A 27,752-nucleotide genomic window follows, 5' to 3' on the forward strand; every position below is an offset into this window, starting at 1 on the left:
TTTCACTTTTTCTCAATGATGCTACCCAGCTCAAGCAAATACTTCATTATATTGAGTGATTCCTTGAAAACTTAGTATTTCCCAGGCCTAGAAAAAGTCCAGTGGGGAAAATATTTCAGCCAGTGGAGCAGGAAGGATACCCATGACAATCAGAATACAGCGAAGCAATGGTGCTAACAAAACTGAGGAGGGGCAGTTCATCTTTTGCCAAAGTGCAAATTTACCTCAATTACTTCATTTCACCACTACTTACTTTTCACCTCTCCACTATCTGACCTGCCCCAGCCATTCACTTGAAATGTTTTCCACATGGCAATTTGCAAAATGCTTTCTGCATGGCAATTTGTCCTCTTTTCTAATTACAAATAATTCTCACTCTGTTTGACCTCTACCTTGCAATTACTGATCACTTTTCCTCTTTTCTGCAACTCTCTCAGGGGCCAGCAGGTGTCATACTGGTTAAGGTGTTAGACTCTCACAGAGCTGACCACAGTTCACATCCTGGAAATGGCAGCTTGCATTCTCACTTTCTCTCTTTCTCTCTGGTGAGCATGCAGGCCCTACAGCAAATTTTAAAATAATAATAAATACAATTAAAGAAACAATTCTTTTTAAAAATTCTTTAATTATATTTATTTAAAGTTTGATTCAACAAATATTTACTGTATGTCTGTTCAATACTAAGCAGGAAAGGAAGTATTGAAAAGATATTGCACCTGTCAATGAGTCCTGTCTGCAGCAAACATAATCAATCTAGTGGATTAAGCCTCTAAAAGCTCTCCCAATGGGAATTTCTCATTCTGCCTGATAAGTACAATGAATGCTTCACCCTCAGCTTGTTATCTGTGACTCTTTATAATATGGTTCTAACTTCACTTTCACTCTTTTCTTCCTTAACTTTCCTCTATTCCAGCAGTACTTAACTAATAGGCTGTTATTTCTTTGTGGGAGGGGCGGGTAGGGGTAGGGTGAGCTACAGGGCATGTGTGCTTTCCAGAAAGACAAAGAGAATGAAAGAGAGAGAAAAAAGAGAGAGGGAGAGAAGTAGAAAGCATTTCTACAAAGGAAAAGTCACACTGCAATCCCATCTCTTCTATTTCTCCTCTTTTTAGACACACATATACAGATGCCTGGTATGTGTCTCTAGCCTCTGGGTCTAGGACTTCAACTGTGCAGTGGTCATGTGGGATCCAGCTGCCTTAACCACCAGATGACAGGGCTGGTTGAAGTCTTCCATTTCTATGATTCTGGTGATATTGTTTCTGGAATACTTTTCTCCCTACATGTGCTTCTTGAAATCAGATCTACTTTACAAGAACTATCTCAAATAATTCCCTTCGTGGGGACCAGCAGCTTGCCTAATGGTTATGTCACTGGACTCCCCACATAGCTGAACGCTGTTCGAGTCCCAGACCCAGGAGCTTCAAACTCAAGCCCAACATTGTGCATGCGTGTCCCAAGAGGAGAATGGAGGAGAAGAGATTGCAGTGTGACCATCGCCCACTAGGGGGTGATTTCTTGCCTTCTCTCTGTCTCTCCAGTGAGCACACACGCCCTATAGCAAAAATCGCTTTAAAAATAAAATAATGGTACGAGCAGAGGGCATAATGCTTATATTGCTGGACTCCCACATAGTCAACCACAGTTCGAGTCCCGGATCCAGTGGCTTAAACTCATGCCAGGCGTATATTTCATGTGTGCCCAGAATCCCGAGTGGAGAAAGGGGGAGAAGGGATTGCAGTGTGGCCATCTCCCCTGGGGGCTGATTTCTCACTTTCTGTCCCTCTGGTGAGCGCACGCACCCTATGGAAAAAAAAAAAATTTCTCTCTTAAAAAAAAAAAATAATAACAATAATTCCCTTCATGAATGCTGTTCCCAGTCTGACTTGAGCTCTTCATTCTTTTCTGTAGCAGTTCCTAACATTTTGAGAACACTTGTGCTTATTATGTTTTATATGCAATTATTTGAGTTATTCAGGATTAATATACTGCAAACTCATCAAAGATATGGACTGTGTCTTGTCATCTTTGTCTTCTGAACTTTGCCATTTAAATATATAACTATTCATGTAACACTTATTATACACATGGGATCATGCTAAAATATAGTGGGTTTTCAAATAAAAATTACACTTCATTTAGTATAGATCAAATCATTTGATATTTTCTTGATAAGAAATGTATGAGAAGTAGATGTTTTCAAACAGCATATGTCTAAAATGTCCCTACTCTAGCCTATGACCTGACAGTTTGGCTGAATATAGAATTTAATGGTGGAATGACTTCATTTGAAGTTCTGATGGCATGTACTACTTACTGTCTTTTTTCCCTGCTGCCCCTTCAGACTCTATCATAAATTGCAATTGCTTATATGTGACCTCTAAGTATATATAACTTTCTCTAAATTGCTGATATCTTCTATTTTCATAATAATGTGGCTTGGTGTAGGTTTTTTTTTTGGAGGTTTTTTCACTATAGGGCGCGTGCACTCACCAGACAGACAGAGAGAGACATAGAGACAGAAAGTGAGAAATCACCCCCCAGAGGGGATGGTCACGCCGCAATCCCTTCTCCTCCATTCTCCTCTTGGGATCTTGGGCACGCATGCACACGCGCCTGGCGTGAGTTTTAAGCCACCGGGTCTGGGACGCGAACCGCGGTCGACTACGTGGAAGTCCAGCGACATAGCCATTACACTAACTGCTGGTTCCCTGGTGTAGGTTTTTAAGTCATTCCTTGGATAGGTATCTTTTTGGCTCTTTTAATAAGGAGATTTTTAGATGATAGTTTATTTTCCTTTAGTTTCATTGTTCTCTCTTTCCTGGAACTCCTTATAGAGAGTTATAGGCCTCATAATTAATTCTGAAGTTTACTTGCTTTTTTCCTCTCATTTTTCTCCTTTTTAAAAAAATATTTATTTAATTTTGTTTATTATTATCATTTTTCAGTTTGACTGGAGGGGGAAAGAGAGAGAGAGAGAGAGAGAGAGAGAGAGAGAGAAAGCAAGCCACCAGGTTTGGGGCTTGAATCACAGTTGGCCATGTGGGAGTCCAGCACCTTAACAACCACGTCACCTGCCAGCCTCTCATTTTTCTCCTTTTAAACTGTTTAGATTTCCTTGAATTTATCTTAAAATTCCTCTGTAGAACTTATTCTTTTGGCTATTATTATTATTTTTTAAAATTTCCAATGTGTTCTTGCTTTTTGTTCTCTTTGACAGTTTCTGTTCTCACTGCGTGTGCTTGTGGTGATATGTGTGTTAGGTGTGAGCAAAGTTTTCTATTTCCTGCATTGTCTCTATTTCTGAGGTTTCTGGTGTCTGTTTTTCATACTGGATACTTTTCATGTCTGGTAGTTGCTGGCAACTGAAATGTGAGCCACCAGAACCTCTGTAAGGCACAGCGGGACTTTGGTGACTAGGGGCTTCATTGTGTGATAATCTCTCTTTTTTTTAAAAGAATTATTTCATTTAACTTTATTTATTTATATAAATTTGACCAGAGAGGGATAGAGTGAGAGAGAGAGAAAGTAAGAAAGCAAGCCACCAGGTCCGAGACTCAAACTGCTGTCGGCCATGCAGGAATCCAGCACCCTTAACCACCGTGCCACCTGCCGGCCCTGAGATAATCTAACTCTAAAATGTTATCATCAGTAGGACTTCCCCTTGGACAGCTAGTTTTTTCAGAGAATTTCCCCCAATTTCCTGCAAAGTAGGATACTGACAGAGAAGGATGAAGTCTCACCTTTCAGGACACAGACTTTCATTGAAACTCCATTTTTAGTATTGAGCCCTAAATTCTGTCCCTGCTATGTTTTGCTCACTCATTTCTGACAAGAAACAAACAAATGAACAAATAAAAAAACAAATTTAGATACAAACATATCTTCTACATCTCTGCCTTCTGGAATTCCTGATGACTTCAATTCCTGAAGCTTTCTGGGGATCAAGCAGCCTGTCTGTCATTAGTATTCTCTTCTGAAGGCTAGGTGGTTTTAGCTTCCTCCACAAGTCAGTGACCGCTTTCCATTTCTTCCCTTGCTCTCTTGTCCCAATAGTTTTACATATTTTTAGTACTCCCTTGAGACTGCAGTGAGGTTTAGGAAGAAGTACAAATGAACTTGTGGTGTCAATCCACTATGTTTAAACAGAAACCTCAACTCCTTCAAGATTTAGGATCCACTGTGTCTGAGGTTAGTTACTGATCAACTGGTAGCCTCTTTTAACACTTAGCATTTGGCAATTTCATTCTTCTCATGAGTTTAGCTAACACTATAATGCTGCAGATTCCTAAATCTTTATCTTCACTTCTTTCTTCCTCTTTTATCTCAGTTTTATTTTCTTTGATTTCTTACTTGGCTTCTGGACTTGAATATTTTACTATCATTTCTAATTCAACAGGTCAAATTAGTCTTATAATTTCTCTGTCAAAAGCAGCTCACACAGTTTTCATTCTGAGGCCCTCCCATTCTCTCAGTCATCAAGAGGCAAAATTTTTCACTCTTTCCCATTCACCATCCATTTTCCCCTCTTCCCCATTCCCCATCCATATCCAGTCACTAAGTAAGTGTTACTGATTTTCCCTTTAAGAATCTCCTATAATCACCATTTTCTGTATTCCATTTATCATTCTAGACTAGATCCTCACATTATTCCTAAACTATAATATGTGGGGTCTTCAAAAGTTCATGCAAGATGAGTATTATGAAAAAGCTATGCATGAATTTCAATTTTTGTTTTTTTGCACCAAAACTCTTACTGACCTGTTATGTCTCAGCAGGATCTAGGTTGAAGCACTATGAAGGTTAAGTATCAATTTGAAAATAGCCCCTGTCAGAATTACATATGACCCAGTAATCCCATTCCTTGGTATTTATCTAAAGAACAGGAAAGCATTCAGTCGAAGGAATACTTGTAGTACTTCCATGTTTATCACAGCATTATTTGTAATCATGAAGACAGGGAACCAACCTAGATGCCCAAGAACTGATGAGTGCGTTGAAAAGGTGTGGCACATATACACTATAAGGGACAAGGACACACTATCATTAGTCTCAAAGTGGTTGACTATGGAAGACCTATTGCTAAGTGAAGTAAGCCAAACTTCAAAAAACACTATATATTTCTGCTCGATATACACTGAAAATCTGCACTCTATGGCAGAAATTGAAAGATCAGAAAATATAATATTAAGAAGGTAAGTGTAGATATCAGAGTCTGTAGGGGAGGGGAGGAGATGGTAAAGGGTAGGTAGGAGGGGCAAAGGGAAAAAACACTTAACAGATCCAAGACTGTAAAATTCTCTACTGAAAATGAACTACATGGTAATATCCTTGATTTGTCAAAAATAAATTAAAAGAAAAATACAGCCCTGTCAGGGCAACATAAATTCTGCTAAAATTGAAAAAAATAAATCCTTAAAAAAATGAAATAGCAAACATTTAATTTCAGAAAAACAGAAAACTAAGTCATGACTTTTCTGATGATTTAATATATGAAAAAAAATCACCAAGAAAATGCAAATTAAAACAAGATACCACTACACACTTATTAGAATGGCCAAACTTTGGAACATGGACAACATCAAATGCTGGCAAGGATGTAGAGCAACAGGAACACTCATTCAATGCAAAATGGTACAGCACTCTAGCTGTACCATTAAGAAAAAATGAAGTGGGGAAACAGCAGCACCAGATCTGAGATGGTAGCCAGCAGGGGGCTGATGAAGGAGCTTGAAGAAATCTGCAAATGTGGAATGAAAAACTTCCATAACATCCAGGTTGATAAAAGTAACTTACTTAATTGGCAGGGGCTTATTGTTCCTGACAGAATCGAAATAAACTCTCCAGCAGAATGCCCATTCAAACCAACAAAGATTGCATTTTAAACAAAGATCTTTCACCGGAACATTGATGAAAGAGGGCAGGTCTGTCTGCCATAATTAGTGCTGAAAAGTGGAAGCTAGCAACCAAAACCAACCAAGTAATCCAGTCCCTCATAATACTGGTGAAGGACCCCCAACCCGGGCACTCCCTCCAGGCTGATCTAACTGAAAAATACTCCAAGGGTGACCAGCAGATGGCATAATGATTACGTCACTGGACTCCCATATACCCAACCACAGTTGAAGTCTTGAACCCTGTGGCTTAAAACTGATGCCGTGTGTGTGTGTGTGCATGCCCAAAATGCCAAGAGGAGAAGGGACTGCAGCGTGGCCATTGCCCTGGGGAGGGAGAGGGCATTTCTCACTTTCTGTCTCTCTGGCAAGCACATGTACCTTAAGGCAAAAATGTCTTTAAGAAAAAAAAAAAACTCTAAGGATCATAAAGCATTCTATAAGAATGCTGAAGAGTTTACAAAGAAATATGGGGAAAAGCAACCTGTGGACTAAAATTTGTCATGACTGATTCCAGCAAGTGTGAGCAGAGACCCTGAGTAGCAGTGCATTCAGACATCCCACAAAACAGGACTCTGGAAAATGAAGACATGTGCTACTCCTGGCGTTCACTTGTGGTGGTAGTTATTAACTTTCTACAGTTTTCTTAATCAAAAGTAGAATAGGTAACCTGTAAAGAAAGGATTAAAAATTAAAGATATTCGAAAAAGAAAGAAAAGTCTATTAATAAAATAATGCAGAAGTCCTACCTGTTCTGTGCAGCTTTTCCTGATATGCCAATCCACAGAAATCTCTACTTTTTCTCAGCTCTAAAATAACTTGCTGACATTTGATCCTTAATCATATAATGCTTTAAACTTACAGAAATTCTCTTGTCTTATCTTCCCAACTAGAAGCTCTCAGGATGACATTTTGAATCTTTTGATAAGACTCCCCACAATGCCTGGTAAATTACTTAAAAAAAAAAAAAAGGAATTTTCTTTTTACAAAGGAATTTCAACTACGCAAAAATTGCTTTACTTCAGGAAAATAATGTAATTTATAGTGTTTCATTCCTGAAATCTTCAAAGAAAGGGACACTTAACTAACTTCCTGTTTGCAGAATCCATCTTACTTGGTTGCCTTCTGTTTGGGTTTATTTGTCACTTCAATATCCTGGTTAGAATCACATCATCTCTCTAATATATAACGACCACACTAGTCCAATCCATCATCATCTCTCTCCTGGATTATCCCCAAAGCCTCTCACTAGGTCTTGCTCCTACCATCCTTATGCCTTACAGTTGGCAGCTAGAGTGAGATTCAAGATCATTTCACTCCTTCAGTGCAGAGTTTCCTAAGGATTCCCATCTCACAATACTATCTCAAGCCCTTATCGTGATCTATAAACACTCTCCCTGCTAGTCTTTATCTTCTTCCTCTCACTCATTCAGGTTCAGTCACACTGGTCTCCTCCTGTTCCTCAAATCAATGAAACACATTCTAGCCTCCAGGCCTTTGAACTCTGTTTGGAACATCCTTCCACTGTGTGCACCATGGCTTTTCCCTTATTTCCTTTACATCCTTATTTCTCACTTATCAGAGAGACTTGTCCTCAATAATCTGTCTAAAATGGTAATCCCTATTGCCCTCGGGCCTTCTACATAGCTTTATTTTTCTTCTTAGTACTTGTCACTTGATATTAATATTTATTGTTTTATGCATGTTTTTCCTCTCTAGAACATAAGCTTCATTACAGTACAGACTGTGGTTTTGTTCACTCATGTATTACCAACTCCTAGGACAATGCCTGTCTCATAGTAGGGGCTCAATTAATATTTTGAAGATGAATGAATAGGACAGTTAGTAAACTGTTATGAATGTTTAATAGCCATTATTACTTATCACAAAAAGGCCATAGTTCTTTACAATATTAAAAGAATAAAAGGAAATGAAAGAGAAATGGCTACTGCATTTCTTTGAGCCAAAGATGTTATCAATTATAAGACACAGTTATTTTATGTACCATTTAGAGAAAAACCCTGCCAAATAAATAATGACAATGTACTTCTATGACATAAATTCTATTTATGAATTTAAACAAGCTGTTCTAGACTACTTAGATTTTAATATATTACTCATCCATATAGTAAAAGAAAAGTGAAATAAGTTGGTTAAGGTTAACTCTAAAACATTTACTTTCATTATCTAATTCTTCGGAATTATTTCTGAATCCTGAGTTGTCAGAATTCATGCTTTACCACATGCTATCAATCTCTGTGCCATCAAGCACGTTAGAAAGAGCATTTTTGTACTCAATGAGCTTCTCTGAGAAGTTCTTACAAGCCACTGACACTCATTCTGCAAGTTCTGGTGCATGTGTGTGGGTGATGACAACTGTGTCATGACAGCTGCCAAGCAGTGACTGTAAGATGTATCTGGATTTCAGAAATGCTAAAATAGGTGGGAAATGTGTATCTCAGAACCCATCAAACATGTTTTTCCCCCAATATACTATATAATAGTCAGAGAATAGTCTTTTTCTTTTTTTTTTTTGGAGAGGTTTTCGCTATAGGGCGCGTGCGCTCGCCAGACAGACAGAGAGAGACATAGAGACAGAAAGCGAGAAATCACCCCCCAGAGGGGATGGTCACGCCGCAATCCCTTCTCCTCCATTCTCCTCTTGGGATCTTGGGCACGCACGCACACGCGCCCGGCGTGAGATTTAAGCCACCGGGTCCGAGACGCGAACTGCGGTCGACTACGTGGGAGTCCAGCGACATAGCCATTACGCTAACTGCTGGTTCCCAATCAGAGAATAGTCTTAAGATGTTCTCTATTATTTCAGTTTATACTAATATTCACTTTATATATAATTTTTACTTTTCTTTTTCTCTCGTGTTGAAGATTATAATAGAAAATCATTTCAATAGACTCCAAAAGATAGCACGGGGGTGGGGGGGGAAGGGACCAGCAGATAGCATAATGGTTATGTTGCTGGATTCCCATGTAGTTGATAGTGGCTCAAGTTTCAGACCTGATGGCCTAAAACTCATGCCAGGCACATGTGCAGCTTGTGTGCGTGCCCACCCAAAATCACGAGAGGAGATGAGATTGCCATGTGGCCATCCCCGCTATGGAGTGGAGAGGTGATTTCTTCTTTTCTGTCACATGCCCTATAGCAAAAATCTCTCTTAAAAAAAAAAAAAAAAAGATAGCACTGGGGTGTGTCCATATAAATACTGAGAGAATTTTTACTATCTCTTTATCACTATGAATAATGTCCTACTTTCCTTTCTACTTGGATTTGGGGAGGAAGTGTGAAGAAAAAGGGAATGTAGCACAGAAACTCCCTTGAAAGTGCTTGACCACTAGAAAAGTTACTTTTCTATTTTTTAAAGAATGATTTTATTGGGACCAGCAGTTAGCATAACGGCTATGTCGCTGAACTCCCATATAGTCAACCACAGTTCGAGTCCTGGACCCAGTGGCTTAAACTCACGCCAGGCGCGTGTGTGTATGTGCCCAAGATCCCAAAGGGAGAATGGAGGACAAGAGATTGTGGTGTGGCCATCCCCGCTCTGGGATGATTTCTTGCTTTTTGTCTCTGTCTTTCTGGCGAGCTCACGTGCCCTATAGCAAAAACCTCTCAAAAAAAAAAAAAGAATGATTTTATTTAACTTCATTTATTTATTTCAATTTGACCAGAGAGAGAGAGAGAGTGAGTGAGTGAGTGAGTGAGTGAGAGAGAGAGAGAGAAAGTGAGAAAGCAAGCCGCCAGATCTGGGACTTGAACCACGGTCAGCCATGTGGGAATCCAGCGCCTTTAACCACCACGCCACCTGCAGGCCATAGAAAAGTCACTTTCTGCCGCAGATCTGCTCTCCAGTGGCCTAAGTAAGGTTTCATCAAAGACAGCATCAGAGCTTGAAATGCATTACTTGGCTCTACACTGGATAGAGCTGTTACTTAGGTGGCCATGATGAGATGAACTCTATCCACTGTGAGCCTTTGATCTGGAATTTATTTATGTAACCATTTAAATTTTCAATTAAATGACATTTTAAAAAGCAAAATACCATAGTGTTTGTGGTCTTAGAATCTTGGTGTACATTTTAAGTACTAACGTCTCAAAAGACATGAAATATGTGTAATCTTGAAGAGAATGCAATACCTACTTATTTTAGAGTAATTTCTTTTTTTTTTTTTTTTGGTTTGTTTTCCATTACCACCATTTTTTCAAACAGTAGGGCTGTCAAATTCAAACTAAGGATTTTTTAAAAAGAATTTTTAAAAATTGTATTATAAATTAAATTAAATTTAAATTTATTTATTTATTTATTTATTTAAATTTTAGCAGAGAGAGACAAAGTGAGAGAGAGAGAGAGAGAGAGAGAGGGAGAGGGAGAGGGAGAAACTACCTGCTGGCCCCCAAACTAAGGATATAAGTATAATTGGGTTTCCTTCCAGTTTGCTCATTTACTATTAAGTGGAATATAAATCAACATCAATTAAATATTTGTATATTGAGCTAAGAATGAGGTTAATACCACTAGTCTTTACATTTGTGATTAAAGTTATAGAATATAAAAATGTTTTTGTTTTCTTGGCGATTCTGGTTGTACATTTAAAACACATAAACGCAGACTCCATCAGTCTCTCTCCTCTCAGCCCTTTTCTTTCTCTTTCTCTTTCTCTTTCTCTCTCTCAATTTTTGGACGCTGGCTGCAAAAAATATTTACTTAGTCCTTCCGAAGCTATTTGATGGAAGATGGACTAGCTAAGATGCCATTCTCTCCAGCAGACTGAATGCAAGCTTGGCCAGCACTTTCAATCTTCAATGAGGTTTTTGTGTTTTCTAAAGGGGGGGGGTATCAACACAGGTGAAAATTGATACTACTCCTTAGTGCACAGATCTATTTCTTATACTATTTTAAATAGGATCAATTGTTACACTGACTGATTAGGTAATTCTTCCTTTCCAAGAATGCAAAGACACGGTGGGAAGGGGAAGGTAGGAAATATGGGGTTGATAGAAAAATGAGATAAAAAAGAAAAACAAGTACCAGAATAAAATTGCAGCGATCTACATGTTCATCTTGTTCTACTTTGTAAAAATTTATTATACTTCCAGTATTGAATATGCCTGCAGTTAAATTTCTCAGACTTTTTTTTCCCCAAAAAATAACTGAAACAAAAATCCACAAAGGATGTTTTCATTTTTGCATCTTTACGCAGGGTAATAATTTTCTTGAATAACAAATATATTGTGGTGTCACATTTGTATTACCTTATGCTCCTCTAAGGCCTAGAAAACATTTCCATGATTTGACCTGCCCACCTACTAAACAATCCACCTACTCTTTTATCTTACCCCCCATCCCCACTCCCACCAAAGATATCTGAGGAGACAAAACCTGTTAAAATCATTTCTGCATATCCAGTACCTGACATAAGGTAATTGCCCATTATGTTTGTAGAACAAATGAAATAGACACTCATGTTAATACTCGTCACCTGATTGCCTAGAACTAGTTTACATAATCAACTTGCAGGACATATAATGCCATAATAATCTAAGATTTGGAAACATGGAACATTTTATCTAAGAAATCCATTTTGAAATCTTCAAGATTTTCTTTTCAGACCCTTTTATGAAAATCTGTGTTCTGTTTATCTATAAAAAATGGTGTCAGAAATGTAGCTCTACATTTAGGGGTCTCTCCCTATGGTCTACCAAATTTAAACTGTAGTTCTAAATTCTCTATGGAAAATTTACTCATGGTAGAAAAGTAAGGGATCTGTCTTAAATGAACTTCAGGCCAACAGGTAAATAAATATAAATATAAATATAAATATAGTCGACTTTTGGACATAGGCTGCAAAAAATATTCACAGTCATATATAATTCATATGACTGCAGGGTAATAGGCTATACCATACAGCCTAGGTGTGTAGAAAGTTATACCATCTAGGTTTGCGTAAATACACATTATCATGTTCACACAATGAAATCAGCTAATGACACATTTCTCAGTATCTGTCATAAGCAACATATGATAGTATGGCACTAAGAACTGTTGCCTTTTATTTTTTTTTTTTGAAGACAGATTTTTACTATAGGGTACATGCACTTGCCAGAGAGACAGAGAGAGAAAGTGAGAAATCGCCCCCTAGAGGTACAGTCACGTTTCAATCTCTTCTCCATTCTCCTCTTGGGATTTTGGGCACGCATGCACACGTGCCTGGCCTGAGTTTTAAGCCGCAGATCCAGCACTCAAAGCACAGATGACTATGTGGGAGTCCAGCAAAGTAACCACTATGCCATCTGCTGTTTCCTTCCATGAATTTTGAAGATCCTTTGTATAAAACCTGATCTGTTCCTGTGCCAACTTGGTATAAGAATACCTTGGTATAACAGGAAAAAAATGTACACTAGCACCAAGTCCATGGTGACCACAAAATTAATTATTTGAAATTACATTCTCAAATGCATTCTTATTCTTTGGGAATGCAGGACCATTTTTGGCCAAGTGGGGATTTAAAATGGCAACAACTATACTCAGGTCCTCTGTTCACTAGTGTTCTTGCATAAAGTCAGTTTAACTGAACTACTACGTAAAGTCCCCAGTAACTAAACAAAAGGAGGGGAGAACTTGTACTGTGGACTATTTAATATACTATATACAACTTCAGAAATATACTATGTACAATTACTTTTTGATGATTGTGTTAGATGATCAGAAAAATCTAATTATACTCCCTAATCTAGGAATAGGGTGGGAAAAGTCTGGCCTGGCATTTGACATCATCCATTAATAACCTATACAGATGACCAAGAATCAATTACAGGGACCAGCAGTTAGCGTAATGGCTATGTCGCTGGACTCCTACGCGGTTTGCGTCCCGGACCCAGTGGCTTAAACTCACACTGGGCGCGCGTGTGGGCGTGCGTGCCCAAGATCCCGAGAGGAGAATGGAGGAGAAGGGATTGCGGTGTGGCCATCTCCCTTGGGGGGTGATTTCTCGCTTTCTATCTCTCTGTCTCTCTCTCTCTGTCTGGTGAGCATACGCGCCCTATAGCAAAAACCTCTTAAAAAAAAAAGAATCAAATACATATAATTTGTGTGTATTTGTCCTTTTCCTTCCTTCCTACCCACCAACCTCCTACATAAATACACACCTTGCCTATGTAAATACTGGCCTTCTAGGGTTCCTTTTAGGCTGTGTCTTTCATACTTATACAGACATGTAAATTCTTAAACGTGCTCACTCTATTGTTCTTTTTTCTTGTCACATCTGGACACATGTTTACATCTTTCCTTTAGAACTGCTAAAAAAATTAGAATAAAGCCTGAGCTTTAAGTAAATATAAACAGTATTCTATACTTATTTATTGGTAACACACTGATTAAAGTAAATGGACTTATGATTTTTAAAAAGTAGAAAATACAGATAAGCAATGTGAGCATTAAAAAACATGTATAGGGACCACCAGATGGTGTAATGGTTACATCACTGGACTCCCACATAGTTAACCACAGTTCAAGTGGATCCAGCTACTTAAAACTCACACCAAGTGCATGTGCATGCGTGTCCAAAATCCTGAGGAAAAAAATGGAAAAGAAGGGACTGTGGCATGGCCATCCCCTTGGGGGGTGATTTCTCGCTTTCTGTCTCTGTGGTGGGTACACACATCCTATAGCAAAAAAACTCCTTTAAAAAAAAGTATAGTCCTAATATCCAGAGATACTACTTCCTTGTGTTTGTCTGAACTCACACAATCAATTCCCAGCAGGAAAAAACTGAATCAATGGGGCCAAGAGGTGGTGAAGTGGTTAAGGCACTCCCAAGTAGCTGACTACAGCTGGAGTCCCAGACCTGGGGACTTAAAAATCATGCCTGGTATATATGCAAGTGTCCAAAATCCCAGGAGAGACTAGAGGAGAAAGGATGGAGGCATGGCCAGTCCCCTGGGGACTGATTTCTCACTTTCTCTCTCACTGTCTCTGTTTCTGGAGAGCACATGTGCCCTATGGCAAAAACCTTTAAAAAAAAAAAAACTGAATTGATAGCAGTTACATAGATTCTGGAATTCTGTTATCAAAAACAGAAAAAAAAATTACTTCTCTTAATACAAATGAAGAGATTTTTTTTTGTTTTCTTTTTTGGAGAGGTTTTTTTCCTTATTGGGCACGTGTGCTCGCAAGAAAGACGGAGAGAGACAGAGAGACAGAAAGCGAAAAATCACTCCCCAGGGTAGATGGCCACGCCGCAATCCCTTCTCCTCCATTCTCCTCTCGGGATCTTGGGCACACACGCACACGTGCCCGGTGTGAGTTTAAGCCACCGGGTCCGGGACGCGAACTGCGGTTGACTACGTGAAAGTTCAGCAACATAGCCATTACGCTAACTGCTGGTCCCGAAGAGATTCTTCTAGTTTTACAGTAATCAATGGTAAGACTTGTCTCTGTATAAAATATTTTCTAATTTTTAGAAACTGAGATTGAGAGGCCAGCAGGTGGCATGGTGGTTGAGGAACTAAACTCCCACATGGCTGACTGTGGTTTGGATTCTGGACCTAGTGGCTTGCTTTCTCATTCTCTCTCTCTCATCTCATCTCTCTAGGTCAAATAAAAAAACAGTAATAGTAATAAAAATTATAAATAAAATTAAGTAATTCTTTAAAAAATGCTTAAAAAGAAATTAAGTCAGAGTGAAATATAAAGCAAACAAAATATCTGGAAGGCAGAAACCTTCCCAAATATAACTATGCATTTCAGAACAAATATTGTTACATTACATTCAAGTTTCTGAGAATTTTGCTTTGATATCAACTAGAGAGTAAATATTCTCTTCAACATGACATTTCTCTCTTTTTTTTCTTTTCCTTTTTTAATTTGCTAGAGGGTGTATGCCTTTATAAGAGAGAGGAAGACAGAGAGAGACGAAGTGAGAAAGCACCTCCTGAGTCGGGTGGCCACGATTCCCTCTCTTCAATTCTCCTCTTGGGATTTTGGTCACACACGCATCTTACCTGGCATGTTTTCCAAGCTGCCAGGTTCAGGACTCAAATTGTGTATCTGGCCATGTGGGATCCAGCTGCTTTAACCATCATGCCTCTGGGTGGGCCTCAGTGTGCCATTTCTAACAATATGGGTAAACACAAAACACTAACAAATAATTCTATTTTGGAAATGAAAATTTGTCACAAGCATACACCTTCAACTAGTGTTAGCTATTTTATGATACGCTTACCTCTTCACAGGTCAGCTGTTAATCAATCTCAGTATGCCAAAGCACAGTTCTCTGAACCTAAAAACAAAATCTACTACATGGTAACTATCTGCCAAAAAAATCTATTCCCTCTATCGGATAAGAGAAAGGGAGCCAGTCCTGGGCCTTTACCTACATAACTAGGTGGACAGAACTGACAGAAGAGACACGGGAATATGAAAGCCACTCACACTTGCTCTTATCTGTTCTAAATTGCCAACACAATAGTTCATGGTTATTAATTCAAGGGTAGTCACTGCCCAAGGAATGACATTCTTGAGCCAGCAGGCAGAATATGTTTAAATATGTTCTCTTGTTAAGAAATTAATAAAACCTATGATACAATTTGAAAAGATTTCCATAAATACATTTAAATGGCTTTTGGGGGGCTGGCAAGTGGCATGGTGGTTAAGGGTGCTGGACTCCCACATGGCTGACCAGGGTTTGAGTCCCGGACCTGGTGGTTTGCTTTCTCACTTTCTCCCTCTCTCTCTCTGTCCCTCTCTGGTCAAATTTAAATAAATAAATAAAGTTAAATAAAATAACTCTTTAAAAAAAATGGCTTTTGATACAAAAAATATGATGTAGAAAGTGCATTTATGTAACCTCACCAGTTACCTAAAGACACAATATAAAAGTAATTCTATTGCACTAGAACTATTTTAATTAGTTCCCTCAACAAATACTTAAATACTTCCTATGTGCCACTAAGTACTAGGCACTGGGACACAGCAATCAATAAAACAGACAAAAATATGTGTCCATGTGGAACTTATATTCCAGTGGAAATAGAACCGTAAGTGTAGTATCTATTTCTATAGTCCTTTTTCCTGTAGAGGGTCAAAGGTCTTTTTAAAAAATTATTTATTTATTATTAGTATGTTTTAACTTGTTATAGTCACTGGGGAGAGGGTGAGAAAGCAAGCTGCCAGGTTTGGGACTCAAACCGCAGTCAGCCATGTGGGAGTCCAGTGTCTTTAAATCAGTACTTTTACTCCCACCTTACCATCTAAAACCAAGTACAAATGGATGAGGTCTTGACTTAAAAAAAATTATTATTATTATCATTATTATTATTAATTTGCCATAGGACATGCATGCTCACCAGAGAGAGAGGGAGAGAAATGAGAAAGCAAGCTGCCAGGTCTGGGACTGGAATGGTAGTTGGCTTTATGGGAGTCCAGTACCTTAACCACCATGCCACCTTAACCTTTTGTTTTAAAATCAAATTTTTATCAGTCTCTTTTAAAATAAAACAATAGAGGCAGTCAAAAAATTCTTCATACAAAAATTCAACTCCAGAGAAAAAGGAGCAACAAATCTCCAGATATAGTGGAAGAAACATCTCTTCCCTGTGATTCTAAGGCAGTCTATACTTTTAAGCATTTCCCATTACTTTTGTAACTGCCCTGTTATTGTGAATAAAGAAAAAGAAACAATTCCTTTTCAAAAGGAAACCATTGCTATAAATGTTATTTTATTATCATAATTGTCTGGAGCAAGTTAAGTCGTACCTTATTAGATATATATATAACTACATATACTGATGTATTTAGTTTATACCACAATTTAACCAAAAGAGAGAGGGTTATACGATTTTTTTAGAGGTTTTTGCTTAAGGGTACATGCGTTCACTGAGGAGAGAGACAGAGATAGTGAGAGGGAAAGTGAGAATTACCATGGGAGGAGTTGTGGAGGGATGGCCATGTTGCAATCACTTCTCTTCCACTCTACTCCTAGGATCTAGGATCTTGAGCATACATGTATGTGCATCTGGTGTGAATTTCAAGCCACTGGGACCAGGAATCAAACCATGGTTGGCCATGTGGGAGTCCAGCAATGTAACTGTTACACCATGTGCTGGCCTGAGTTGTAAGATTTTTATAAAATAGAATCTAAAAAGATTCTAAACATTACCTGCTCTGAAAATACAGAACCATCACTTTGTAAATTAGTTGTTGGTCAACTCAGAAAAGATTTGATTCCACATAATCTAGACCAGACATTGAGAAACTGAGAATCAGATAAAAAACACAAAAAAGGACATTCTGGGAGTACTGGGGAAGGGAGACAAACAGAGGCAGAGTCGAAATTTTCTCTTTAACATTTTCATGGTTCTGAGCTAACATTTCTCAAAAATTTAAAGACAACTAGCAAAGATTACTTGAATGACTTCCAACCACCACCATGTTGAAAAATATTCAGAAGAACATATGGGGAAAGGAAAATACAAGTGCAGAAAGTTACATGGCCACTATGGATAAGCACAAACAAAATAATTTGTGCTCATTGTCTTCCTCTTTGCACACTTAACTATTTAAAACCACTTGAAATTAATTGTATCCTCATGGATTGAAAGTGAATATATGACATTAACTCGGGAAACTTTGACTCTTCACCAGTCCGAATGAGTGCCCCTCCACAGCACCAGTGTCTCACATCTTTATGACAGACCTGTTATCCCATTCAAGTGAAGCTATATACTTCTGCATCTATCCTCTCTCCCTCTGTATTATTTTCAATGGCAGGCCAGTTTTACTATTAGATGCTAAACATCTGGAATACTGCTATTAATAATATAGATGTACAGTTGAATCAACAAAAAAAATCCTTAACTGACAATTTTTTAAAAAAATTTTAATCACAATGTTAATATTTAAAAAGATATAGTTAGGTTCTTGCCACGTGTTAGAGGACCCTCCCTGCTTCAGGGTACAGCTCGCAGAAAGAAGAAGGTGGTACACAGAACAGCCTCAGCTGATGACAAAAAACTTCAGTTCTCTAAAAAAACTGGCTGTCAATAATATAGCTGGTATCGAAGAGGTGAACATGATTAAAGATGATGGGACAGTTATTCATTTCAACAATCCCAAAGTCCAAACTTCCCTCTCTGCTAATACCTTTGCAATCACTGGTCATGCAGAAGCCAAACCAATCACAGAAATGCTTCCTGGAATATTAAGTCAGCTTGGTGCAGACAGCTTAACAAGCCTTAGGAAATTAGCTGAACAGTTCCCATGGCAAGTCTTGGATAACAAAGCACCAAAACCAGAAGACATCGATGAAGAGGATGACGATGTTCCAGATCTTGTAGAAAATTTGATGAGGCATCAAAGAACGAAGCTAACTAAAATCTTTTCTGGTTTTGGAAGCTGGCATGGACTAGATTTAACAAATCAGTTATGTGGTTCCAAAGTTTTACAGACACGGAGAACATCACCTGATACTAGTTCAGTAATATAAATGTTTTGTATATTAATAATGCTGTTTGTTCAGCATTTTTTGGTCATTTGATTTTGCATTTTGCACTTCCTCCTAGGATCTATTCTTTTGGTCAAAATATGAAGTATTGGTGCAGCAAAAAAAAAAAAAAAAAAAAAAAAAAAAAATTATGATAGGAGATATTTAATTTACCCACTACTACAGAGCACCTGTTTTGTTGTTTTAAACTGCCAGAGAGCCAGTGTGCTCACCAGAAAGAGACAGAGACACAGAAAAAGAGAAGAAGAAAGCACCCTTGATGCCTCAACCCACACTAAAATCCCTTCTCTTCCATTTCTCTATCCTACTGGGATTCAGGGCACACACACAAATAAGCCTAGTGTGTTTCTCAAGCCACCACCTACCATAGGCCATCTCAAAAAGCAAGAGTTTTAAAAATACTACTTACTAATCTTAAACTTAACAGACAACTGAAATTTTAGATATAATGAGCTCAAATTCAGATTCTGAAAAAGAATTAATGAAGTAACTGTGTGAGTGGACAAATTGTAAAGACATATTTTGATTTTCAACTGACCAAAGTAACTACAAAGATGATAAAAGACCTTAGGTAGATGCGATTTTGAATCTACTTAACAGAAAATAACTCATGTATGTAGGCAGCAACCACTGCTCACATATAAACCATTAATATCACAGGCCCAGCTGCAGTTGCGCAGGTGGCAGGGCATTGCTTGGCAGGGCACTGCTGGAGCCACGTGGGTCTGTGATTGGACCCCAGGTCAACCTGAAATATACTGGGCATGTGTGCACCCATGATCCTGGCTAGCAGGAAGGCTGTGGAAGAGACAGCAGCATGACAAGAGCCCACTGACGGTGCCCATTTAAAAGAGACAGATCAAAACTTGATTTTAAAACAAAAGATTAAGAGCTCCCTCATTTGTATTTGATTTTAGATATGTAAGGTGGTAATAAAAACACTGATTTAAAGACCTTTGACCCTCCACAAGAAAAAGGACACAGAAATAGATACCACTCTCATTGTTTTGTCTATTTCCACTGGAATATAAGTTCCATGTGGACATCATGAAAGAACTACAATTCTAGTCAATTACACATTTATAAAGTTTAGAAATACAGTTTTCCTAAGGTTCACATGAAACATGTTAGATTGCCAGTATTAGTTAGTATCTTGATGGTCTCGTAAGGGTTAAAATATGGTACCCTATACTTCTGAACAAACCAATATTTAAAAGTATTTATACTGTTTGAACATTACTACTCTAGGGTATTTTTCATTCTTAAAAGAATAAGACAAGGTATCAGGAAACTAAACTGATACGATTACCCAAAAAGTAGAATCATTAGCAAACTGTAATTCTATCATCATCATTTTTTTAAAAATTTGACCAGACAGAGCGAGAAGGAAAGTGAAAAAACAAGCCACCAGTTCAAGGATGCAAACCGCAGTCAGCCATCTGGGAGTACAGGGCCTTAACCACCACTTCACCTGTCAGCCAAAGCAACCTGCAATTTCTAAACAGCTTATTTTTTTAATGGAAAATGAACACACCTTTATGCTATAATACAGTGAAACTAAGGTGACAACTTTAGAACTAGGGATTCTTCTCCAATTTTTAGAAAAGAATTATTTTATTTACGTTTTTATTAATCATTATTATTTTTAAATTTGATGAGAGAGAGAAAGAGAGAGAGAAAAAATGAGAACGCAAGCTGCCAGGTTCAAAACTTGAACAGTGGTTAGTCATGTGGTCGTCTAGCACTTTAACCATCATGATACCTGTTGGCCCCTCTTCTGCAAATTTTAAGATTTATTCCCCACTCGATCCTGCCCAAAAAACAGCAGATTTAAAAAATAATTTGTTCAGAGGCCAGCAGATGGTGTAGTGGCTAAGGTACTGGACTCCACATGACTGACTGCAGTTTGAGTCCCAGACCTGGTAGCTTGAAAATCACACAGGTGCCTATGAGTGCATCCCCAAAATCCAGAGAGGAGAATGGAGGAGAAGGGACTACAGCATGGCATTACCCCTGGGGGTGATTTCTCACTTTCTTCTCTCTGTCTCTCTCTCTCTCCCTTTAGTTTGCTTGCTCTCCAGCAAGCACATGTGCACTATGGCAAAAACTTAAAAAAAAAAAAAAAAAGTGAAACACATATGCGCTAGCACACACACACACACACACACACACACCTTGTTCACTTACAGGGTCACTACCAAGGCAGTGAACTCTTAACTTCTATCAAAAGAAATGGGTTTAGTGTTGAGAAAGGTTAAAGAGAAAATGGTACACATGCTCACATAAAGATGTGTAAATGACCTACACACTTGACTTCTATGTTTGTTATTGTTTGATAGCCAGATCGCTGGACTTAACAAGCAAAGCTCACAGGGAATTTCAAATTTCTAAATGAAAAAGGAAACTCAGATACTCACTAAGTCAAACCAGCTACATTACAAAACAAAAAGTTGACACTACTCATACATTCTTTTAAAATCAAAACATACCAACAGAGAACTGTTTTCTTCAGTGTTTTTGTACCAATATACATTCTCCTCAGGTTAGCATGAAATAAAACAAACTTAGTATGCTCTACTAAAAACAAAGCTTTGGCTTTCGATTTCTGCCTCTCACTTTCTTAAATACGCTGGCATCAAGTATAGGGTAGTAAATACTAAACACTAAGAATGACATATTCAAACATTCTCATGTTGATAGCAAAGACTTTAAATGTTTCTTTTAATGGCATCATGGTCCTCAAAAAGAATTTTGTTTTTATGAAATGACAGTCCAAATGCTGTCAACTGCACAGTTCAGATGTCCTAGTTTTGATGTTCCTATCTAATTTTACAAAATTCAAGTGTGCAATGTCCTTTGTACTTTGGAATGCTTTTTAAATTTTCATTCTGAAAATAAACAGTTTCTTTATTACTTCATATCAAATATTAGCTCTATACAATTTCTCATTCAAGATATTTTAGCCTTGATTTTTGTATAAAAAGCCCATCATGGGTGCAAAAATTTCAATTCTTTCTCCATTTCTTCCAATACAATGGATCATCAACTAAAGCAATACTATATAATTAATTTTAAAATCTGGAGACAAGACTCCATATTTCACCTGTATTTAAAGCAAGGAAGTACTCTTAAAAATTTTTTATCATCATGCATCAACTAATCTACTTAATTCGGATAAACACTACAGCAATTGGAAGGGGGAGAAGGTTTTTTTCTTTTTATACACCAAAAATAGTTATACTAACTTCAATAATAAATCCAGAAAAAAATCATTATGATCATTTTGAAATAGTTTAAACATAAAGACATAGCAAATATGGAAGAATAAAGATTAGCATTAGTCTTCATGCGAATAATATTACAAAATGCAGATATTCACCAAAGTTCCACTTCCACCCCAAAGTACACAAGGCTGTTTTCATGATGGACACACACAAAACCTTTCATAAAAAGGTTAATAAATATACATACAAACCATATTTATATTATTACCTAAGATACAAGAAAGTAATTTTAAATTACATCTGATACTCTGTTCTTACCACAATTCATTTTTGTTCATGCATCATGAATCAAGAATACAGAATGTCAGCCTTTAACTTAAATAATTTTACTACTAGAGATTTGTCATAATTATAATAGGATTTAAATACGGTTGCCCATATCTTAACAACTTCTTTATTCATATAGAAAGAAGAAATTTTTAATGAATATAGCAAGAGTAAATTAACTGTTTGGTGGGGAGACCAGAAATCTCATACAGATGATTTTCCCTTTATATACATAGGGGAAACTAATGTTATTAAATGGTTAAAATGTATAAACTGAGAGATACATTTTCTGTCAAGCCTATTGTTCATGACAGACCAATATACTGCTTTAATTATACATTTTAATCTGCTTTTGATATCTCTAAGGTGATATGGCTGAAAGAAAATAAACTCCAAGGGATTTCTAAATGTTTCAAGGGGTAGCCCTATGACCCTGTAACACTGCTTGAAAATAGAATACCATTTCTAAGTTCCAGTATGTAAATCTGGCACTTAGTAGTCAAAACACCAATAACTTAGTAGTAAACTATGATTCAGGAATTGCTAGCTATATGTTTTACAAACTTATTTGTTAAGACAGAGTATATCAATAGTTTTGAATCAGAAAATGTTTCAATCACCAGGAAGTAATCTCAATATGCTGTACTTTTATTCAAATGGTATTTAACATAAAACAACATATTTTATAATATTAGTCAACACACTGCAATTTGCAACATCTTGGGGATTTTAAAAGACATTGAGATATGTATTTGATATTTGGAGTACAACTTGATTATCATCTATGATTTAAAGAAAAGAGGTCTGAAGAAATTAAGGGATGCAGGAATCAGCAGTTGGAGGAATGGCTATGTCGCTGGACTCCCACATGGTCAACCGTGGTTTGCGTCCCGGACCCGGTGGTTTAAAACTCACACCAGGCGCATGTGCGTGTGTGCCCAAGATCCCAAGAGGAGAATGGAGGAGAAGGGATTGCGGCGTGACCATCCCCCCTGGGGGTTGATTTCTTGCTTTCTGTGTCTATGTCTCTGTCTGTCTGGCAAGCGCATGCGCCCTATAGTGAAAAACCTCTTTAAAAAAAAAAAAAAAGAAAGAAAGAAAGAAATTAAGGGATGGGATTAAAACAGTACAAATTCCACAGTGGGAAAAAATTCTGCAAATTGAAAACTCCTCTTTGTGACCAGCAATTGGCATAATGGCTATGTTGCTGGATTCTCATGTAGTTGGCAGCGGTTTGGGTCCTTGGGCCCGGTGGCTTAAACTCACGCCAGACGCGTATGCATGCGTGCCCAAGATCTTTGTGAGGAGAATGAAGAAAGGAATTCGGCGTAGCCATCCCCCCTGGGGGGTAATTTCTCACTTTCTGTCTCTCTGTTTCTCTCTGTCTTTCTGGCGAGTGCATGTGACCTATAGCAAAAATCTCTCCAAAAAAAAAAAAAAAGAAAGAAAGAAAGAAAAACCCTCTTTTACTAATACCAGAAAGAACCATAAGGATATCCAAAACCTTATTAATCATTGACATTAGTTCAATGATAAATTTACTTAATGAGCAGGGGGGAAAAAAATCAAATAGGTACTCCACTATAGGCTTGAGAAATCTGGTTAGATTCTAAGGGCAAAAAGCCCTTTGAGTCTGAATACTGAAAGCTGGATTTATTTAGTAAACAGGCCACCATATTTAAAAGCAATAACATCAAATAAGAACCTGATATATTCCAACACAGGTCTGACAAAAATGTAACTGTGATTTCTTGGAGATGCAAAATTGTACCTTATATATTTCAATATACCTATCAACTAGTATGATATTCTTTTTTCTAGCGAGAGATTTTTGCTATAGAGTGCATGTGCTTACCAGAAAGACAGACAGAAAGTGAGAAATCACCCTCTCAAGGGGGAAGGCCACATCACTGTTCCTCTTGGGATTTTGGGTACACATGCACATGCGCCCGGTGTGAAGTTTAAGCCACTGGGTCTTGGACTTGAACCACGTTTGGATACGTGGGAATTCACATAACCATTAGCATGGGCCTGATTAGCATGATATTCTTAATAAATGTTTCTTTAATTAAGAAAAACATGACTTTTGTTTAATTCTGGTATATCAGCTTTTGATCATATGACAAGGTCAGAGTTAAAAAAGAAAATATCATTTCTAAAAATATGCTTCAGAACTCTCATTTTTTTCTAAATTATTTAACTAAAAATGGAAACAGCCACAAAGCTGAAATGTCAAGATTTGAAATGGAAATGCTTGCAAAAAAGACAATAAAATCTTTACCTGAAATTTTTCTGTAATAACATAATACTTTTAAACTTTGAGGGTGAACCACTGTAAAGTATTATATTTTATGTATTTCACACTTACAAATAGACTCATACAAATATATCTATATAACTGCAACAAGAGTATCATAAAACAATACCCACCCTTACTATGAGTGATGTAGTCTATTTTACTTTTTAAAATGGCTGATTTAAACCCGCTAAATGACTTAAGAACTATTAATGGGTCATGACCTGAAGTTTGAAAAACATTGCTCAGTACATTTCAGAAAGTTTAAAAAGGGAGGTGGAAGAGTCAGAGAAAGCTGATATATTAATAGTAGTTAGATTAGCCTTAAACAAAATATTTGAAATAAGTAATAGACTACAAAATAATCATTTTTAAAGGCAGTAGGCAATACCTCAACTCCAGTAGTCTGAATATGTTACATTTTTAGCAACTGGAGTAGAAAAGATAGAAAAACCACCAAAAAAAATCCTACCATTATTTTCTACTTCAAAGTAAAGTTAATCATATTTTTTTACTAATTTGATTTCCAAGAGGCATAATAGGCATTATTAACAAAACCAAGGAAGAATTAAGAAACATCTATGTCTAAGACAGTTTTGAAAAGAGCTCCTGAGAATTACCTAGGGACTCCAACTTCCCTTAAACAGAGCTCCACTAATATTCTCCAGATTGGCTGGCCAAACCCTAACCATCTCAAGAAAATGTTTACATTAAAGTTGGGTTCAAATGGAAGGTCAGTAGCTTTAAGATTTGAGAGACTAGCAACAACTTTTTAGCTATAGTATAAATCACTATTAAAAAACTATTAACTTTCTAAATTGACAAAAACAGTTTCATTCTATTTCAATGCTACCACATTTCTTTAAAATATTTGGTAAGAAGATAAGCTTTATTATTATTATTTTTAAATGTTTTACCTGAAAGTCAAAAGGCTTTTCAGTGTTAGCCATATTATTTTAAAGAATGGCAACAATTAAATGTGATTTTTATCTCTGTTTGACTTAAAAAGTGCCAGTTTATATCAAGTAAACAAGGTAAGGTGTTTATATTGTACAAATTCTGACTTGTTTCTTAGAAATTGTTTCTGGTGAATAATACAGAATAGACACCAGGAGATTATTTTCTATTGCATTATATGCTACACGAAAATCAATATGACTTTATTTGGGATAAGATGGCTAGAAATACATTTTATCATTTATATCTCAGAACAAAATGCACAGCATGAAAAACTCAACATTATAAACAAAGATTGGAATCACATAATTCACCCACAACATTTATCTAAAGCGGAAGACAAGTCAATGAATGAAACAGTATATGTATGTGTGTGTGTATATATATATATATTTAAAATATTTTTAAAAATGTGTTTATGTTAGCATTGAAAATGGAACAAACTACTATAGAATATGAGGGAGACTAAGAATGTACAAAATATCTTCTATGTACATAAAAGGAAAAAAAGTTATTAAGCATATAACTCAGTCCCTATGGGGTTCTGTATATATATTATCTCTAAATCTTAGTCACCTGTCTAACTATAATTACCTCCATCTTGGGGAAGGAGGTATGACTTGCTCACAGGTACAATTCAGGTAAGTGTTACCAGGACAGCACACTGTAAGACCTAAGCAAGGACTGCAGAGTTCTTGGTAGGACAACCTTTCCCCTAGGCTTAATACCACCCACTTCACTATCACATATTGCTTATAAGACCAAGCCCCACACAGGGCCTATATGAAACAGCACCTCTTCCTATGAAAATATCAAGACTAATACCACAGATTACATCCCCTATTATGTCACTCAGCCCAGAAACTAAGCATACTACAATATCCACTGCCCTCCAAAACACATTATCTGCCATTAGCAAAATCTTATGTCTCTAAGGTCTTTTCTAAATGCTTTCTTCACCTTCCTGTTTAACCTTTGGAGGATACTATTTCCATTAAAATTCCCCCCTGCCCCAGTTGATGGCAATTTTTTTCTTCCATCTACTATGCCAACTTATCTGGAGGTGAAGTAAACCCTTCTTTCTTCATTTTGCTTCTAGACTATTTTTCCTCTCTTCCTCCACAGTTCTTCTAAAGCACATGCACCCTTCCTTGTAGGGCTCATCTTTGGGCTGTGAGGTTACTCTTCATTTTAGAAGATTTTAGTGTCTGGCTTACTGTTCTCTCCGCCTCTACTTAAGAGCTTCTGGGCAATAGAGTGTAGATTTACTGTATGTACACACACACACACACACACACACACACACACACACACAAATAGCTCAAAGTCTGATGCCTGGATGTGAATCACTAGTTTACCCCTTCTTGGCTGGCATCCCTCATCCATAATGGGAGGATAATCACAGAACCTGGTGCAACTATGCATTTGGTCCCCAATATTCTCTTCATGTTCTTGGTTCTTTCATTCCCAAACTAGACACCACAAATCAAATTTGGACCACTTTCTCACAGTCTCTCAATGCCCTCACTTCTCTTTCCTGTTGTCATCACTAAGCTCCCCTAACCACATTCCAACTCTGGTTAAATCCAAGTCTTTACTTAGTTTACATCTGTGTCCAGCCAGCTAAAAATCTGGTCTGAGAAAATATACAACAATCTCACTGGGCTTCCTTAAACACAGAAACATACATTTCAAATGGACTCGCAGCACTGCCCAGCAAAGCTACATTTCTCTCTATCCTTCTCTCTCCCAACCTTATGAAGACTATTTCATGTCTTCTTCCCTCTCTAAAAAACTTCAATTCCCCCTCTTCTCCTTTCTTTACTCTCAGTCCTTAACTACTTCTTGTTTTACTACTGTAGAAGCAACTAGAACTACCTCTTCCTCCCAAATTGGCCAATGTCCTCAAGGCCTTTGCTCTTCCATTTATTCTCCTCTTAACTATACCCATCTTAACTGCCTCTCAATCAGGTCTTTCCATTAGCATAAATAATATTTCTGATCTTAAAACGAACATGATAAACTAACAAAAACTTCCCCAATCCAGCTACAACCCTTGTGTCTAATCTTTGGTAGTCTAAACATTTCATAATTGCTTAAACTTCTTGCGTTAACTTTTTAAATTTAATTTTTATTTTTAATTAATTAATCAGTTAATTAATTTACATTCATTCCCTGAATCAACTTTATACTCTTCCATTCTCTCTCTTCAATCTTCTCCAAACTTTCATACACATCCCCTACTGAGATTGCCCTAATCAATGTCAATTAAGGCATCTATCTAGCCAAATTAAATGGGTTCTTTTCAGCCTTCATCTTCTAGCTTCTCAAAAAATAATTACCACAGGAAAAAAACTAGAAGAACCATTAATAAATGTGCACAACATAATGTAATAATTCCACTGCCACCTCTGTGGGGAAAACCAACTCTGCCACCTGCCTAATCATGACTTCCTAGCCCCACCCCTACTTTCTGCCACAAAGACTACTTAGTCATTCCCAGAAAATGCAAAACTTGCTTCCATGTAAAAGCATTTG

At 37.3% G+C, this 27,752-nt stretch overlaps 1 protein-coding gene and 1 pseudogene across 1 annotated transcript in view; one reads left to right on the forward strand and one right to left on the reverse strand.

Annotated features, from left to right (window-relative positions):
- The window catches only part of LOC106735011 (transcription factor BTF3 homolog 4-like), a 24,987-nt pseudogene extending 6,521 nt beyond the window's left edge, over window positions 1-18,466 (forward strand).
- The window catches only part of TAF3 (TATA-box binding protein associated factor 3), a 229,043-nt gene that overhangs the window by 92,329 nt on the left and 108,962 nt on the right, over window positions 1-27,752 (reverse strand). The gene's annotated exons all lie outside the window — the stretch shown is intronic.

Source organism: Tupaia chinensis, unplaced genomic scaffold, assembly GCF_000334495.1.
Source record: "Tupaia chinensis unplaced genomic scaffold, TupChi_1.0 Scaffold000275_1, whole genome shotgun sequence".
NCBI classification, from domain to species: Eukaryota; Metazoa; Chordata; class Mammalia; order Scandentia; family Tupaiidae; genus Tupaia; species Tupaia belangeri.